General features: G+C 39.8%; 1 protein-coding gene across 8 annotated transcripts in view; it reads left to right on the forward strand.

Annotated features, from left to right (window-relative positions):
• Positions 1-88: 88 nt before the first annotated feature.
• WDR89 (WD repeat domain 89) overlaps positions 89-15,520 on the forward strand; it is a 78,953-nt gene continuing 63,521 nt past the window's right edge. For 2 of the 8 annotated variants that reach the window (XM_044924880.2, XM_025295395.3), the window contains exons 1-2: positions 191-294; positions 5,211-5,336. The gene's annotated coding sequence lies outside the window, so the exon portion shown is untranslated. Of the gene's footprint in view, positions 295-5,210; positions 5,337-15,520 lie in introns of all 8 variants that reach the window. The other 6 variants (XM_006072166.4, XM_044924881.2, XM_006072167.4 and 3 more) reach the window with 5 other exon arrangements.

Here is a 15,520-nt window from a genome sequence, read left to right on the forward strand (position 1 = left end):
TAAAGGGCGATGTTGCCCGTCCCTATACGGAAGCTGGGTCTACGTCTGCGCAGATGCCTAGCGTTCTTCCAATCCGGAAAGAGGCCAACTCCCGGCGTTTCTCCTCACCTCCTCACCCCACCTCTTTCCCCTCCCCTGGGCAATGGCCCGCCTTTCTGCTGTTGACCAATCCTCTGCGGGCTCCTTTGCCCGTTTATCCAATCAGAGAGCTGGAGGGTGGAGTTCCGGTCGTCCGCTCGGCTCCGAGTCTGTGCTCGAGTCCGTTCCCGCACCAGTCGTGGGCTTCCTGGTCAGGTATATTTTCCAGGCCTGGGGTGGTTAAGGTTCTTGGGATGGGCAGCTATCTTGACGGTCGGCGACAGTGCCAGTTGACTCTAGAAAACCGAAGTCGCTGAGCCTGTAGCACTAGGAGCAGAAGGAAATTAGGGGAGGCGGTGAGAGGTAGCCACGTGTTGGGACTTCTGGTGCAGTGATCCGAGTCATACCCATGCGGGGTCATACCCATGCTGTCACTGCTCCGCCGATCTTCTGAGGGTTAGGTTGGTGTCGCCGAAGCCGTCCTGTTTGGGTAAAAACTAAGCGCCTGTTTGTCAAGTGTTCGAGGAGGGGTAGCTGGGACCTATTATTCCCCTACCCTCACTCCCTCCCCTCGCATTCTTTCCTACCCACCTCCTGGGTTGGTTAATTTTCGGGATCAGAAAAGCAGATTCTCCTCTGGGAAGAGAGGTCCTGGAGTATGTAGTACGAACTGTGAGACTAGCTGCTCTGATAAGCGCTTTACGTGTATTATGTCATTTAACCCACACAGCAACACCTAGAAGGGTAGATACTCATTTTCATGCGGAGAAACATATTACTCGTCTATATGTTCTCTTCAGCTTCTTTCTGACCACTTGCGTATGACATTCGGTTTCTATGCACGTAAAATTAAAATACGGTATTGCTTGTAAAATGTTGGTCTTGTTTTCTTTTCTAACTTGAAGTTATTTTAGAAGTTAATACAACATACCTAGACATTGCTGTTGTCGAGGTAAAATAATCTAGTAGAAAGACATCGGAGTAGGAGCCATTTACTAACCTTTAACTGGGCAAGTCACCCTCTCAGCTGCTGCTTTTTCCACTGCAGAATTGAATTCAGTACCAGACTTGCCTGCTTCCTAGAGTTGTGAGGATCAAATGAGATAATGAATATAAATTATTGATGTTAACTATATAGGACTCTTTCTGCTTTTCAGTTTCTTTCCTGTAGAAGCTAGACTACCTTTAATATGCAATATATAATATACTTAAAATATTACACACACACACACATACAGTGGATAACATGCAGCCTATTACCACTTGAGTTGAAATACCTCTTAAGCCTATGTGGCCCACTTAGCTGCTTATCCAGGGTTCAGGATCTTATTCCCTATGAATGTAGAAGTGGTACTTGTCTGGTTTGTATTCTTATCTTACACTGCTGTAGACAGCATAAAGCAAAAATAGTTCAGCTCGTTTAACTGCTTTTCTGAGTTCTGATTACTTCTGGAGACTCTGAGAGGAAGTCCCATTTCTTTGGTTTTTTCCAGCTTCTAGAGGCCACTTGTATTTCTTGACTTGTGGCTCCTATATTTTAAAAGCACATCTCTGAAATCTGTGTTTCCATGATCTTATCACCCTCTGCCTTCCTCTTAATGGGGCATTTCTGTTTACAAATAGGTCCCACCTAGATCAGTCAGTTCAGTCACTCAGTCAAGTCCAACTCTTTGCAACCCCATGGACTGCAGCACACTAGGCTTCCCTGTCCATTACCAACTCCTAGAACTTGCTCAAACTCATGTCCATCGAATTGGTGATGCCATCCAACCATCTCATCTTCTGTCGTCCTCTTCTCCTCCCGTCTTCATTGTTGCCCAGCATCAGGGTCTTTTCCAAGGAGAAAGTTCTTCACATCAAGTAACCAAAGTATTAGAGTTTCAGCATTAGTCCTTCAAATGAATATTCAGGACTAATTTCCTTTAGGATGGACTGGTTGGATCTCCTTGCAGTCTAAGGGACTCTCAAGAGTCTTTCCAACAACACAGTTCAAAAGCATCAATTCTTTGGCACTCAGCTTTCTTTATAGTCCAACTCTCACATCCATACATGACTACTGGAAAAACCATAGCCTTGACTAGATGGATCTTTATTGGCAAAGTAATGTCTCTGCTTTTTAATATGCTGTCTAGGTTGGTCATAGCTTTTCTTCCAAGGAGCAAGTGTCTTTTAATTTCATGGCTGCAGTCACCATCTGCAGTGATTTTGGAGCCCCAGAAAAGTCTCTCACTGTTTCCATTGTTTCCCCATCTATTTCCCATGAAGTGATGGGACCGGATGCCATGATCTTAGTTTTTTGAATGTTGAGTTTTAAGCCAGCTTTTTCACTCTCCTCTTTCACTTTCATTGTGGCTCTTTAGTTCTTTGCTTTCTGCCATAAGGGTGGTGTCATCTGTGTATCTGAGGTTATTGATGTTTCCCCCGGCAATCTTGATTGCAGCTTGTGCTTCATTCAGACCAGCATTTCGCATGATATACTCTGCATATAAGTACTACTCTGCATATAAGTTAAATAAGCAGAGTGACAATGTACAGCCTTGATGTACTTCTTTCCCAGTTTGGAACCAATCTGTTGTTCCATGTCCAGTTCTAACTGTTGCTTCTTGACCTGCATATAGTTTTCTCAGGAGACAGGTCAGGTTGTCTGGTATTCCCATCTCTTTCAGAATTTTCCACAGTTTGTTGTGATCTACACAATCAAAGACTTTGGCATAGTCAGTAAAGCAGAAATAGAGGAAGTTCATGGTTCATGTACTATTGAAACCTGGCTCGGAGAATTTTGAGCATTCCTTCAGTAGTATGTGAGATGAGTGCAATTGTGCGGTAGTTTTAATATTCTTTAGCATTGCCTTTCTTTGGGATTGGAATGAAAACTGACCTTTTCCAGTCCTGTGGCCACTGCTTTGTTTTCCAAATTTGCTGGCATATTGAGTACAACATTTTCACAGCATCATCTTTTAGGATTTGAAATAGCTCAACTGGAATTCCATCACTTCTACTAGCTTTGTTTGTAGTGATGCTTCCTAAGGCCCACTTGACTTTGTATTCCAGGATGTCTGGCTCTAGGTGAGTGATCACAGCATCGTAGTTATCTGGGTCATGAAGATCGTTTTTGTATAGTTCTTCTGTGTGTTGCTGCCACCTCTTCTTAATATCTTCTGCTTCTGTTAGGTCCATAGCATTTTTGTTCTTTATTGTGCCCATCTTTGCATGAAATGTTCCTTTGGTGTCTCTAATTTTCTTGAAAAGATCTCTAGAATTTCCCATTCTATTATTTTCCTCTATTTCTTTGTGCTGAGGAAGGTTTTCTTATCTCTCCTTACTATTCTTTGGAACTCTGCATTCAAATGGGTATATCTTTCCTTTTCTCCTTTGCCTTTAGCTTCTCTTCTTTTCTCAGCTATTTGTTGGGCCTCCTCAGACAACCATTTTGCCTTTTTGCATTTCTTTTTGTTGGGAATGGTCTTGATCACCGCCTCCTGTACAATGTCACGAACCTCTGTCTGTAGTTCTTCAGGTACTCTTGTCTCTCAGATCTAATCCCTTGAATCTATTTGTCACTTCCACTGTATAATCGTAAGGGATTTGATTTAGTTCATACCTGAATGGTCTAGTGGTTTCCCACTTTCTTCAATTTCAGTCTGAATTTGGCAATAAGGAGTTCATGATCTGAGCCACAGGCAGTTCTCGGTCTTGTTTGTACTGACTGTATAGAGCTTCTCCATCTTTGGCTGCAAAGAATATAATCAATCTGATTTCAGTATTGACCATCTGATAACGTCCATGTGTAGACTCTTCTTTTGTGTTGTTCGAAGAGGGTTTTGCTATGACCAGTGCATTCTCTTGGCAAAATTCTGTCAGCCTTTGCCGTGCTTCATTTGGTACTACAAGGCCAAACTTGCCTGTTATTCCAGGTATGTCTTGACTTCCTACTTTTGCATTCCAGTCCCCTATGATTTGCCAACAAAGGTCCATCTAGTCAAGGCTATGGTTTTTCCAATGGTCATGTATGGATGTGAGAGTTGGACTGTGAAGAAGGCTGAGCACCAAAGAATTGATGCTTTTGAACTGTGGTGTTGGAGAAGACTCTTGAGAGTTCCTTGGACTGCAAGGAGATCCAACCAATCCATTCTAAAGGAGATCAGTCCTGGGTGTTCATTGGAAGGACTGATGTTGAAGCTGAAACTTAAATACTTTGGTCACCTCATGCGAAGACTTGACTCATTGGAAAAGACCCTGATTTTGGGAGGGATTGGGGGCAGGAGGAGAAGGGGACGACAGAGGATGAGATGGCTGGATGGCATCACCGACTTGATGCACATGAGTTTGGGTGAACTCCGTGAGTTGGGAGGACAGGGAGTTGGTGATGGACAGGGAGGCCTGGTGTGCTGTGATTCATAGGGTCGCAAAGGGTTGGACACGACTGAGCGACTGAACTGAACTGATGATGAAAAGGACATCTTTTTTGGGTGTTAGTTCTAGAAGGTCTTGTAGGCAGATAATCCACCTAGAGAATCCAGAGTAATCCGTCAATCTCAAGATCCTTAGTTTAATTACAAAATCCCTTTAACTTGTAAAGAAACATTCATAGGTTCCAGGAATTAGAGAAAGGATGTTCTGGGGGTGCATTATTTTGGTTGCCACAAAGGGTATAAAGAAGGGTAAAATAGGTTCTGTACTAGTGCAGCGTGAAGACTAGTAGATATGCTGAAAGAAAAAATATTAAGTGACGTCTGGATTGCTGTGAAAAGATCCTTCTTAGTTACCATAGTTTGGTGCTTCAGCTTTTCTACTGGGGAATAGAAGAGGTAAATGAGTATTCCTGTGATAATGTGAATACAAAGCCTGAATTAATCCCTTAGAAAAGTGAAATTTCTTTTAATTCTAGTCTGCCGTAAAAGTTCATGTGAGTTTTGCATTCAGTTTCATAATATTTGTGTTTGATACTGTGTTGAACTGTTGCCACATCATAACCTTGCTGTTCTAGGGAGAATAGATTTTATTTTGTAGCTTCTTATAATAGCCAGTTTACTGTAGTCATAGGTGTGTCCCCTAGTTTAAGAAGCATAACCTCAGAAGATGGAGATGTATTATAAGGAAGTCAGTAAAGACGGAGTCTCCTTCCTCCTAAGGCTAGAATATGCGTGAGTCTTCATGGAGAACTGGACTGATAGTCCCTCATCATTAATACCCTCCAGTCCCCCCAGCAAGGAGACAGCAGCTCTGATGACTTCAGTTTCTACTCATATCTTCAGAAGGTAACAATCTGTTGCTCTCATGTCTGGTTGGAATTAATAATTCTCAAGAGACAGAATCTGATGAGTGTGTTACCATCCAAGTATAGATATATTGGAATAAGATAATACATGAAAGAACTCAGCTCCAAGTAGTCATTCGGTATTCAAGAACTCAGTTCAGTTCAGTTTAGTCGCTCAGTCGTGGACCCCAGGGACTGTAGCATACCAGGCTTTCCTGTCCATCACCAACACCCATTCCCTTCTTCAAGGGGTCTTCCTGACCCAGCGATCGAAACTCGGTCTCCTGCATTGCAGGCAGATTTGTTACCGTCTGAGCCACCAGGGAAGCCCAAGTCCTTTTTAAGCTGGCTCCTTTCCTGTGCCATCATCAAATCCATAGGAAAAAAATCTCACATCCTTTGCCCTGAAAATAATGCATTGTAGTACAGCCATTTATCCTTGTTCTGTTTGAGCAGGTATCCAGCCACAATCTCTTGGACCTTTCCAGGCATGGCTCTTGTTTCAACAGTTAGCAGGGTACCAGATCAAGGTCTGAGCTACTCTCATAAAAGTGGGCATGAAGAAAAAATTCCACAGTATTTTTCCACAAATAACTTATTCCAAAAATGAATTTTTCAGCTTCTTTTGTGCTTTTATTCCTTAAAATGCATTTCATGCTACTGATTACAAAATTAGTTTTAGGCTACCTTCTTCGCAAGTCCAGTGTGAGTGGTCTGCTTCCTAACTTAGGACTGTGAGGGCATAGTACACAGTCTTAGACTCTAATATATTTTTGTATACTTAAGGTACACTTTATTGGGTATTTTCTTGGTAATTTTAACTGATTTTTTAAAAAAAATCTCCCAGTAGTTTGAATTTTTTAAAAAATCCAAACCTAAGGTATTTCACTTGGGAGAAGGAAATGGCAACCCACTCCAGTATTCTTGCCTAGAGAATCCCGTGGACAGAGGAGCCTGGTGGGCTGCTGTCCATAGGGTTGTACAGAGTCAGACATGACTGACGCAACTTAACATGCCTGCAACATATTTCACTTACTAAATGTTTCTCTTTGGTTCACTAGTCCTCTGGAGAAGGAAATGGTAACCCACTCCAGTACTCTTGCCTAGAGAATCCCATGGACAGAGAAGCCTGGTAGGCTACAGTCCGCAGGGTCGCAAAGAGTCGGACACAACTGAGCGACTTCACCTTCACCCTTCACTAGTCCTCTCTGTTTCTTTGCCCTATAGTAATTCACATGAAATAAATATAGAGGAATGAATATTTTTGAAACTGTCTTTGAAACTGATAATCTCTGGGAAGCTAACATTTAAGTGATTGAGATGAATGATAAAAGTGTTATTATTTTTTTTAATCCTAGAAAATAGTAGTATTGTAGAGTTACATTATTTCACATTTATGCATTTAAAATTGGATTTATTTAGCTTTATTTTATTTATTTTTTAATTTTGTGGCCATGGCATGCAGTAGATGAGATCTTAGTTCCCCTGCATTAGAAGCATAGAATCTTAACCACTAGGTCACCAGGGAAGTCCTCACTTTGCTTTAAATGCAGATTTTTCTTGGGTTCCAAGTTTATTTTAGCTAAATTAACTAGTTCATCATTTCAGTTGGAGAACTTGTACATCATACAATAATGAGATTTTTAGCAAATAGACCATAAAACTTCATTATGTTTTCTATTGTACCTTTTCCAACTTTTCTTGATTATAAAGCAACTTGAAAAGTATAAAGCTTAAAATTTTGGCAGCATAATGTGATAAAAGAAGCACTTGGAGTCAGATCTATCTAGACCGTGTTAACTATTTAACTTCTCTGAGCTTCTGTTTACTTATTAAAATAAGGATAATAAAGATAATAAGGATATTTGTCCTATTTCAGGGTTGTGAGAAGTAGATGAAATGACAAATACTGTAGTACTTAGAAAAATACTGGTTCTTTCATAAAATAGATTATATTAAGTATCGGTAGTGCCTTTAAAGAGTTCAAATATAACACTAATTCTATTGTGAACTCCACAAGTTCATGTGATTTTTGAAATTTTGCTGTTTCATAAATTGACTGGACCAAAATACAATAAAATGCTGTCTGTCAAGTCTCTTAAGTTAATATTAGTGTTAGTTAATATTTGTCTCCAAATTTCATTGCTTTGCTAACAATAGAATTTCGTAGGAAAATTAAAAGCAACCTCTGTGCCATTATAGTTAAAATTGTTTCTCTGGTAGTAGATTAGTTTCTCATATCAGTTAATATATTTCTTTTACATGGTCTTTGTATTAGTATACATACTGAGGTAAGTGATGGTGCCATTCTCTCTGTGGACATTCATTCTGATCATTATTACTTTTTATTGGCTTTAAAAAAAGAATTTCACTATTTCTTTTTTATTATTATTACTTAATTGGAGGAAAATTGCTTTGCAATGTTGTGTTGCTTTCTGCCATACAACAATGTAATTTAGCCATAACTATATGTATATATCCGGAGAAGGCAATGGCACCCCACTCCAGTACTCTTGCCTGGAAAATCCCATGGACGGAGGAGTCTGGTGGGCTTTAGTCCATGGGGTCGCAAAGAGTCGGACACGACTGAGCGACTTCACTTTCACTTTTTACTTTCATGCATCAGAGAAGGAAATGGCAACCCATTCCAGTGTTCTTGCCTGGAGAATCCCAGGGACGGGGGAGCCTGGTGGCCTGCCTTCTATGGGGTTGCACAGAGTCGGACACGACTGAAGCAACTTAGCAGGAGCAGCAGCGTGTATATATATCACCTCCTCCTTGAGCCTCCCTCCTGCCCACCCCCATCCCACCTTTGTAGGTCATCACAGAGCAGCAGGCTGGGCTCCCTGTATTACACAGCAGCTTCTCACCAGCTATCTGTTTCACATATGGTCGTCTATGTATGTTGATGTTACATTCTCCATTCATCCCACCCTCTCCTTCCCACACTGCGTCCACAAGTCCATTCTCTATATCTGCATCACTGTTCCTTCACTGCAAATAGGTTCATTGATACCATTTTTCTAGATTCTATGTATAGGAGTTAATATGCGATATTTGTTTTTCCCTTTCTGACTATAACAAGCTCTAGGTTCATCCACCTCACTAGAACTGACAAATGTGCTCCTTTTTATGGCTGAATAATATTCCAATGTATATATGTACCACAACTTCTTTATCCATTCACCCTTTGATGAGCATCTATTTTGCTTCCATGTCCTAGCTACTGTAAATAGTGCTGCCATGAATGTTGGGGTACATGTGTTTTTTCAGTTATGATTTTCTCAGGGTATATGCCCAGTAGTGGGATCAGTGGGTCATATGGTAGTTTGGGGCTTCTCAGGTGATGCAGTTGTTAAAGAATCCACCTTCAGTGCAGGAGACTCAAGAGACTCTTTTCCTGGGCAGGAAAGATCCCTTAGAGAAGGAAGTGAGAACCTACTCCAGTATTCTTTCCTGGAAAATACCATGGACAGAGGAGGCTGGCAGGCTGCAGTTGATAGGGTCGCATAGCACTGGACATGACTGAGCATGTATACACATGTGTAGTTCTATTCCTAGTTTTTTAAGGAATCTCCATACTGTTCTGCATAGTGACTGTATCGATTTACATTCCTACCAACAGTGCAAGAGAGTTTCCTTTTCTCCATATCTTCTCCAGCATTTATTCTTTATAGATTTTTTAATGATTGTCATTCTGACTGGTGTGAGGTGATACCTCATTGTAGTTTTGATTTGCATTTCTCTAATAGTGATGTTGAGCATCTTTTCATGTTTTATTGGCCATCTGTATGTCTCTTTGGAGAAATGTCTGTTTAGGTCTGCTCATTTTTTGATTGGGCTGTTAATTTTTCTGATATTGAGCTGTATGAGCTGCTTATGTATTTTGGAGATTAATCCTTTGTCAGTTGTTTCACTTGCAATTATTTTCTCCCATTCTGAGGGTTGTCTTTTAATCTTGCTTATTGTTTCCTTTGCTGTGCAAAAGCTTTCAAGTTTAATTAGGTTTCATTTGTTTAATTTTATTTCCATTATTGTAGTTCAGTTCAGTTCAGTCCCTCAGTCGTGTCTGACTATTTGCAACCCCGTGAACCACAGCATGCCAGGCCTCCCTGTCTATCACCAACTCCCGGAGTCCACCCAAACCCATGTCCATTGAGTCAGTGATGCCATACAACCGTCTCATCCTCTGTCGTCCCCTTCTCCTCCTGCCCTCAATCTTTCCCAGCATCAGGGTCTTTTCAAATGAGTTAGTCCTTTGCATCAGGTGGCCAAAGTATTGGAGTTTCAGCTTCACCATCAGTCCCTCCAATGAACACCCAGGGCTGATCTCCTTTAGGATGGACTAGTTGGATCTCCTTGCAGTCCAAGGGACTCTCAAGAGTCTTCTCCAACACCACAGTTCAAAAGCATCAATTCTTTGGCGCTCAGCTTTCTTCACAGTCCAACTCTCACATCCATACATGACCACTGGAAAAACCATAGCCTTGACTAGACAGATCTTTGTTGACAAAGTAATGTCTCTGCTTTTAAATATGCTATCTAGGTTGGTCATAACTTTCCTTCCAAGGAGTAAGCGTCTTTTAATTTCATGGCTGCAATCACCATCTGCCGGAGAAGGCAATGGCACCCTACTCCAGTACTCTTGCCTGGAAAATCCCATGGATGGAGGAGGCTGGTAGGCTGCAGTCCATGGGTCACTAAGAGTCAGACATGACTGAGTGACTTCACTTTCACTTTTCATTTTCATGCATCAGAGAAGGAAATGGCAACCCACTCCAGTGTTCTTGCCTGGACAATCCCAGGGATGGGGGAGTCTGGTGGGCTGCCATCTATGGGGTCGCACAGAGTCGGACACAACTGAAGTGACTTAGCAGCAAGAGCAGCTGCTGCTGGTGGGCTGCCGTCTATGGGGTCGCACAGAGTCGGACACAACTGAAGCGACTTAGCAGCAGCAGCAGCAGCAGCAATCACCATCTGCAGTGATTTTGGAGCCCAGAAAAATAAAGTCAGCCACTGTTTCCACATCTATTTGCCATGAAGTGATGGGACTGGATGTCAAGATCTTAGTTTTCTGAATGTTGAACTTTAAGCCAACTTTTTCACTCTCCTCTTTCACTTTCGTCAAGAGGCTCTTTAGTTCTTCTTTACTTTCTGCCATAAGGGTGGTGTCATCTGCATATCTGAGGTTATTGATATTTCTCCCGGCAATCTTGATTCCAGCCTGTGCTTCTTCCAGCCCACCGTTTCTCATGATGTACTCTGCATAGAAATTAAATAAGCAGGGTGACAATATACAGCCTTAATGTACTCCTTTTTCTATTTGGAACCAGTCTGTTGTTCCATGTCCAGTTCTAACTGTTGCTTCCTGATCTCCATATAGGTTTCTCAGGAGGCAGGTCAGGTGGTCTGGCATTCCCATCTCTTTCAGAATTTTCCACAGTTTATTGTGATCCACACAGTCAAAGGCTTTGGCATAGTCAATAAAGCGGAATTATTGTAGAAGGTGGGTCAAAGAGGATCTTGCTGTGATTTATGTCAAAGAGTGTACTGCCTATGTTTTTCTCTAAGAGCTTTATTGTTTCTGGTTTTACATTTAAGTCTAATCCGTTTTGAGTTTATTTTTGTGTATGGTGTTCTGAAGTGTTCTAATTTCATTCTTTTACATGTAGTTGTCTTGTTTTCCTAGGACCACTTATTGAAGAGTGGTCCTATCTTTTCTCCATTGTATAGTCTTGCCTCCTTTATCAAAGACAGGGTGCCCATAGGTGTGTGGGTTTATCTCTGGGCTTTCTATCTTGTTCCATTGGTCTATATTTGGGTCTATGTTTCTGTTTTTGTCCCAGTACCGTACTGTCTTGATGGCTATAGCTTTGTAATATAGTCTGAAGTCAAGAACTTTTAGTCCTCCAGCTCCATTTTTCTTTCTCAAGATTACTTTGGCTATCTGGCGTGTTTTGTGTTTCCGTACAAATTGTGAAATTGTTTGTTCTAGTTCTGTGAAAAATTCCCTTTGGTAGTTTTGACAGGGATTGTATTGAATCTGTAGGTTGCTTTGAGTAGTATAGTCATTCTGACAATATTGATTCTTCCAATCCAAGAACATGGTATATCTCTCCATCTGTTCATGTCATATTTTATTTCTTTCAACACTGTCTTATAGTTTTCTGCATACAGGTCTTTTGTCTCTTTGGGTAGGTTTATTCCCAAGTATTCTTTTTGTTGCACTGGTGAATGGTATTGTTTCCTTATTTCTCTTTCTGATTTTTCATTATTAGTGTATTGGAATGCAAAGGATTTCTGTGTATTAATTTTATATCCTATGACTTTACTGTATTCATTGATTAGCTCTAGCAATTTTCTGGTTGCATCTTTAGGGTTTTTTACATATAGTATCATGTCATCTGCAAATATCACCATTTCTTAAATTTCAACAGAGCCAGTGAGGTTAAGAGCACAGATTCTTAAATCAAACTACCTGAGTTGAATACTGGCTCCAATTATAACTACTTTGTAGGCTGTTAGGAGAGTTAAATGAGTAAATATTTGTGAAGTGCTTGAAACAGTGCCTGACACACACTATTTTTTTTTAATTTATTTATTTTAATTGGAGGCTAATTACTTTACAATATTGTATTGGTTTTGCCATATATTGACGTGAATCAGCCACGGGTGTACATGTGTTCCCCATCCTGAACCCCCTCCCATGTCCCTCCCCATCCCATCCCTCTGGGTCATCCCAGTGCACCAGCCCTGAGCACCCTGTCTCATGCATCAAACCTGGACTGGTGATCTGTTTCACATATGATAATATACATGTTTCAGTGCTATTCTCTCAAATCATCCCACCCTCACCTTCTCCCACAGAGTCCAAAAGACTGTTCTATACATGTGTGTCTCTTTTGCTGTCTCGCATATAGGGTCATCCTTACCATCTTTCTAAATTCCATATATATGCGTTAGTATACTGTATTGGCTGACACACACTATTAAGTAAATTCCTTCCTTGATGATTTTATTCATATATCATTCATCAGGTATTAATGTGAAATACTAGCAACAAGAGAAGAAGCTCTAGATGATGGCTTATATTTTAAATTATATCTTGTACCTGACATTATTTTAAATCTTTCTTTAAGCCTATAAATACTTGGAAATTTGCACATCTAGGCATCTAAAATTGGCACTGGATTTCACATCATTGATATTACCACTGTCTTTTTAAAAACTTCCTTAGTATGAAGATTTTCCACATATATATGCTTTAAATATTTTAACTATATGTCACTTGGTTGTATGAATTCATTTTTGTTAGTGCCAGCACCACTTTATATTAAACTGTTTATTTTTGATTTGGCTATGCTGGGTCTTCATTGCAGCATGCAAGATCTTTTAGTTGCAGCATGTGGGATCCAATTCCCTGACCAGGGATTGAACCCGCGCCCCCTGCACTGGGAGCACAGAGTCTTAGCCACTGGACTACCAGGGAAATCCTGAATGGCCATTTTAAAATGCTTTGTGAAATATGTTCTTTATATCATTTGAGAGGTAGTATAAGGAAGTATTTAAGACTGTGGACTCTGAAGCCAGATTTGAGTTCCAGTCCCTGTTCTACATTTGTGAGCTGAGTGACCTTTGGCATGTCACCTACCCTTTCAAGCTTTACTTCCTAATTATAAAATAGGGAAAGTAAGCATATCTACATTGTAGGGTTGTCTGGGAGGGCAAATGAGATATTCATATAAGGCATTTAGAACAGTGCCTGGATTATAGCACAAGTTCAGTCTATCCTTAGTTACTGTTAATGTCACTGATGTATACAGAAGAATTGGTAAACACAGTAAGTAGAAATGTGAGGATTCTGTGAATTACTGAGGGTCACATGCAAAAAAGAAAAAAGTAAGGCCCCTCACTTCTAGTGCAGATGTTTTCCCATGAAAAGAGTGTCTCCTTTTCTAACATTAACACCTTTTTGCTCACACATAATGATTAGGTATATCCAAGAGACATGTTCCTTCATTTTCCATTGTGTTTCCAACTCTTGGCTGCTTGTTAGAGTATTTTTATCTTGGTTCTAATTCTGTTAGACTGCTTCTCTTTCTTCATGAATCCTTCAGTCCTGCAGCATGCATGACAGGCATCTATTTTCAAGAAAGGAGAATAGATATTGAAACTAAATTTTTCATAATGGTTAGTTTATTTTAAAACATTTGACTTCATTAGCCTATCGTTAATTTGTATTTCATGTAGCACTGAATTATTTTTGCAGAGCTATTTTATTCTTTCTAAACTTACCCTCCCCCCCCGAAATTATAAAGTCAAACTGAAGTTATTTCTTAGGAACTAAGAAAGGAGCTTGAAAATCACACAAATACCCTGAGCCATTCTAAAAATAGGAAGGATGCAATTTGTGAATCATCAGTTTATTTTTTAAAATTTTGAAAGATTATAATTTGGATGTATTTTTTTGGCATCAAAAACATGTTTATATCATATGAGCAAAGCAAGTAGTATTTAGTGCTTTATACTGGAATTTTGAATTTTTTTGATCTTGTAACCTGTTTTGTGAAGGAAGAGTTGCATCTTGAACATATTTGCTCCGAATTTGGGTGTGTAGGACTAGTTATTAAATTACATTCAAATCATCGGGTATTTGTTCGCTAAATACTTTCTACATACAGGGTGATGTTCCTAAATCCCAGCCTGTTCTTCAGTTGTGCTTTCATGGTGCTTTCTAGGAGGTCGAGTGAATTGACCTCAAAACTGTGGTTATGGGTTGTTATTGTTTTTTCTTTTTAATCAATATTGATAAGATTATTACTATTTAATTTCTCTAGAAAGGGGATAGCTGCTTCTAAAGGTTGGTCTATGTGTGTATGCGTTTCCCGTCTTGGGCTGTCATTGTTTTACATCTGTGGGTAGTTCCTTATCTTTGCCACCTTGTCTGCCTCTCTTGAGTGTGTTTCGTATCTGTTTGTGTTTTTACACTCCTCTCATGGGAAGTAGGATTTCCTGAGGCATGCTCTGGAGTTAGTCTCCAGCTGATAAAAGATTGATATTAGAGAACTGAAAAATATAGTTCCTGTCCTTAAGAAATTTATACTTTATACTGGGGAAAGAAGCAAATATAAATATATAACACATACAACTAGGGATAAATAACATCTTAGTATATTTAGTATGTGATTGCTAAATGAGTAACAGTTGATATTTTGGCATTCAGAGTAAGTAGAAACACTTTAGGTTGAGTTAAGAAGGATTTTGTAGTACTGGTGAACTTTTAGCTGGGTCTTAAAGCATGATCTAGATAACTCAAAATGATGTAGGATTCTTGGGAAGAGTAGCAACTCTTTTAGCAGCTGTATTGTGGAGAAAATATTTTGCCTATTAAAATGTTGTTGAGTCTAGGGTTGCTATAAAATACATTGTGTAATTCACATGTTCAAATGTCTGCAGCCCATGTGAAACAACAATAGAACATATGTCATACTTTATGAAAATTATTCAGTTTTATGAACTTAAATGTTTGTGAAATCATATATCTGCTTTTATTTCTGATATACTGAATGTCAATATTTTTTACAAGATGAAGTTGGCATCTAAGAATAAAATGCTTACATGCTGTTTCTCCTGTGAGAAGTAAGAAATTTTCCCATTCTTGCCATCTTTGTTCAGGAGTCAGTTAGCTGTTGAATCAAGTGTTTCCTGTCATGCTCCGTATCAGGCACGGAGGAAGTTACTATAGTTGCAGATGAGAGGTAATGGAAAACAGGAAGACAGTGGCAGGGCAAACAGTGAGGAGGTGGATGTGAAGGGCGATTTTCAAGGTAGGCTTTATTAGCTGGTGGAATCTTGTCCTTGGCCTCCCTTTAATCAAAGGTAATTCTGAGATTTTTTAACAGAGATGAAGAATATATGTTTGAGTTACATTTTCAGTATATTTAATTTCAAGTTTTAGCAACATGTTCAGGGGTAGAGGTCTAGGCAGACATTAGAAAAACAGGATCAGAATTTTGAGGAGAGATCAGTGTTGAAGATAAAAGCTAGGAGTTCACATAGAGGTAGTAATTTATATTGCCAGAGGAAGAGAGGAAAAGAACAACTAAGAAAGTCTTAGTTGTCCTGCGAGCAGTTTAAATATCTTCTGTTTAGAGACTTTGTAGTTAAGTCCTGAATGATGTTTTT

Source organism: Bubalus bubalis, chromosome 11 (genome assembly GCF_019923935.1).
Source record: "Bubalus bubalis isolate 160015118507 breed Murrah chromosome 11, NDDB_SH_1, whole genome shotgun sequence".
Taxonomy (NCBI): Eukaryota; Metazoa; Chordata; class Mammalia; order Artiodactyla; family Bovidae; genus Bubalus; species Bubalus bubalis.